The following is a 4,226-nucleotide window of genomic DNA, read 5'->3' as shown; positions in this document are numbered from 1 at the left end:
CTTTTTTCTTTTTGCTTATGTGGTGCTGAGGAATCGAACCCAGGGCCTCAGGCATGCAAGGCAAGCGCTCTACCACTGAGCCACCTTTCCAACCCTTGTTTGTTTTTTTGACAGTTGTGGTACTTGAACTCTGAGCATAGGCATTGTCCTTGAGCCCTTCAGCTCAAGGCTAGCTCTCTACCACTTGAGCCACTGCACCACTTCTGGCTTAATTGGAAACAAGAGTCTCATAGACATTCCTCACCAGACTGGCTTTGAACCTTGATCCTCAGATCTCAGCCTCCTGAGTAGCTAGGGTTATAGGGGAGAACCACTGGTGCCTGGCTGACATCTTTGGGGCTGGAAAGGTGCTTCAGTGGTAAAGTATTTGCCTTGCATGCATGAGACCCTGGGTTTAATTCCTCAGCACCATGTAAACAGAAGCCAGAAGTGGTGCTGTGGCTCAAGTGATAAAGCACTAGCCTTGAGCTGAAGATCTGAGGGACAGTGCCCAGGCCCAGAGTTCAGGCCCCACCACTGACCAAAAAAAAAAAAAAAAAGACATCTTTTTTCATATATTATTTCTATGGCTGGCTCTTTCAATTTAGGTAGAATAATAGTTCAGTACTCTGGTAAACACTAGGCACTGCCAAGTGGAAAGTTTACTGTTCTTTGTAAAGTAAATAGAAAGTGACGAGATCTGTACCATTTGCTTTGTCCAGAAAGTTAAATATCACCAATTGATTCAGCCCAGATTCAATCCCCAATTTGAACTGTAAGCATTTTGGTTTGCTATACTTCCGCACAGAGGAAAGTAATTATAGACAGGGGAGACAGGTTTTTTTTTTTTTTTTTAAAGGTTAGGTCCAGATCAGTAGGTATTTTTATTGATTGATTGATTGCATATGTGTGTTGTGGGGTTTGTTTTTTTGTTTGTTTGTTTTGGTGCTGGTCCTGTACTTGAACTCAGGGCCTGAGCACTGTTCCTGAGCTTTTGTGCTCAAGGCTAGTGCTCTACCACTTGAGCCACAGCTCTACTTCTAGCTGTTTGCTGGTTAATTGGAGAGTCTTAATAGATTTTCCTTCTCTGGCTGGCTTCAAACCACAATCCTTAGGTCTCAGCCTCCTAAATATCTAGGATTTGAAGCGTGATCTACTGTACCAGCTCATATCAGTGATTTGGGATTATGTAGAAAAACATTGAAGGCATATTTTGGAAGAATACTTTTGTCTCCTTGGTATTGCTTTGCTTTGCTGAGTATTACCTGGTAGAATGTTCATTTTATTATAAATGCTTCCTATTTATGAAACTTGATTTTGCTAGGGATTGTAAATTCAGAATGGGCCTAATCATGGGGCAGTTTATGTGGTCACAGGATTCTACTCTTAAAAAGATGAGGAGAAAAATTACACACAGCAGAGAGCTAACAACAGAATTTCCAGAATATTTCAAAGGGCAACCCTCCTGTACCCACGTCCCCACCCAAGTTCTCAGGATCCCTAGTTATACTGATATTGATGTACTTCCAGAAACCAAAGCAATGTGATCAGAGCCCCTGAGGCCAAATAAACCAGATCTCCCTCCCTCCTGCATTCCTTTCTTCTCTTTCTGTGCTTCGCCCTCCTTCTCAGGACCTGGCCATTTAAGCTACTCAGGCTGGTCCTAAACTCACCATCCTTTAGTCTCTAAAGTGCTAGAATTACAGATATATGCCACCATATCTGGCTTGTAGAGAAGTTTAAAATATTCTATAAAACCAACCTCTTTCTCTTCCCTCTCTCTGCTCTCTCCTCCTTCTCTCCTGTCTTCTCTCTCTCCTCCCGGTCTTCTCTTTCTGTCAGTTGGTTTGAACTCAGGGCCTGGTTGTGGTCCCTGAGCTCTTTAGCTCAAAGCTAGTGCTCTACCACTTTGAGCCACAGCTCTATTTCTGGTTTGTTGGTGGTTAATTGGAGATAAGAACCTCACAGACTTTCCTGCCTGGGTTGAGTTTGAACCGTGGTCCTCAGATCTCAGCCTCCTGACTAGCTAGGATTACAGGCATGAGCCACCAATGCCTGGCTATAAAACCAATCTCTTTTACCCCAGCTTTTACTTTTTTGAATAGAGAGTATATAAATATAAGGGGTGGGGATATAGGGGTGGACAGAGTTTTTAAACCAAGTATATTTGTTCTTAGAGGAAAGTGGAAATAAAATGGGTGGTCTGAAGAGGACCTGAGGTATATGTGAAGAAGAGGTGACAGACTGAGCTTTGAGGAGTGATAGGAGTCCAGGCAAGAAGGAAAGGAAATTTTAGGTGGAGGTATTTGTATCGAAAGGTATAGAGATCCACTAGTTTGAACCATAAGCACTTTGGTATGGCCAGTACTTTGGCACAGAGTAGAACTAATTATAATTGGGCTCATGTATGTAATCCTGGCTACTTAGGAGGTAGAGATCTGAGGATCCTGGTTCAAAACCAGCCCAGGCAGGTAAGTCTGTGAGATCTTTTTTACCAATTAACCACCAAAAATCCAGAAGTGGAACTGTGGTTCAAGTGGTAAAGTTCTAGTCTTGAGCACAAAAACTCAGCCAGCATCCAGGCTCTGAGTTTAAGCCCCAGGACTGGCATACGTGTGCCTATACATACATACAGACAGACAGACAGACACACAGACATAGACACACACACATACATAGAGTAATCGTAGATCAGACAGGACTAAAAAAATGGGTTATGTCCAGATCAGTGATTTGGATTTTATCCCATAGTGATGTATTCTATAGTTCCATAATCATATTTAAGAATTTTGAAAAAAAAAGAGTCACTTGGATAGTGTGTAGGAAGCTACGGCTATGTAGAACTAGGACAAACAAACACTATGACAACTCTTTCAATAGTTTTCACCAACAACCCCCATTTGACTGGGGACATCCTGGAGGTGATATAGAGGAGGAGACACATCTAAAAGATAATTCAAAGCTGGGTGCCCGTAGCTCATGCCTATAATTCTAGTTACTCAGGAGGATCTGAGATTGTAGTTTGAGGCCAACCAGGGCAGAAAAGTCCCTCAAAAACCAGAAGTGGCTCTGTGGCTCAAAGTGTTAGCCTTGAGCAAAAGAGCTCAGGAACAGCATGCAGGCCTTGAGTTCAGGCCCCACAACCACCACCACCAAGAAAAGATACTCAAGTAGGTAAATTGATAGGACTTAAAGTTGCTAAACCCTCTAAAGAACAGAAAAGACAATCATTCAGGATGTTTCGATGAGTGGAAGTGTGTAACTGAGTTAGAGAACAATTCCAGAGAAGCAGGTTTAGAAAAGAGAGTGAGTATAGCTTGGGACACTGGCTTTAAGGTGCCTGTGGGACCTATAGCAAGCTCTCTGGCAGGCTTCAGGACTTGTCTGTTTTGGAAGCACTGGCGTATAACTGAGGATGAGGTCTTTTCTCTCCCCAGCTCTAGGCACAATGCCTCATATTTAAGGTAGTGCACATTGTGAGGTGAATGGATTGTCTTTCTTAGGTGATCTTGAACTTGGGGAAATAATTCCTTTTTTCCAGACCTGTGTTTCCTTTTCTATAAATAAGAGTTTAACCAGATCAGTGGGTTTCTACTGTAGTTTTGTAATGGTTTAGTATGTTGGACTCAATTTTGAGAGACAGTAAGTAATTTTTAACTAACAAAGAGTGATATTTGAGCTGGGTGTGGTGGTGTATGCCTGTAATCCCAGCACTTGGGAAACAGAAGCAGGAAGTTGCTAGTTTAAGGCCAACTTGGGCTCCATAATGAGTTTCAGGATAGCTACTGAGTAGAACCTGTCACAAGGAAAGAAAAAGAGACGAGGGAGTGGGGGCTGATTTCTCTCACTCAACTGTGTTCCGTTGTGATGAATGTGAAGCACTGAATTATAGTCCTACAGTCTGCTGGAATTTCTTTTTCATTTTTTAAATTTAGAAAATACTTCATTCGTTTCTATGATCAAGCCCATATAAATGTACATATTTAACATGTTATGTTATTCCTCTACCAATGCAAAAGAAACTTAAGTTTAGCAGTTCCAGATCAGCATGGGCAACTCAACGTGGCAATCTGGAATAGTGCTTCATAACTGTGTATAGAAGTGGGTGTCACACAGGAGTGGGGGTGGAGCATAAAATGACCAGTACTGTACTAATGGTAGGACTTAACTACCAAAAAGTTTCTTTATTTTGATGTCTAGGAGTTGTTCTGATTTAGATAATCATTGCTATTTTTGCAACTTCAGGA

This window comes from Dipodomys ordii, unplaced genomic scaffold, assembly GCF_000151885.1.
Source record: "Dipodomys ordii isolate 6190 unplaced genomic scaffold, Dord_2.0 Scaffold95, whole genome shotgun sequence".
NCBI lineage: Eukaryota > Metazoa > Chordata > Mammalia > Rodentia > Heteromyidae > Dipodomys > Dipodomys ordii.
The sequence above is the reverse complement of the archived record's forward strand: the minus strand, read 5'-3'. Positions refer to the sequence as shown.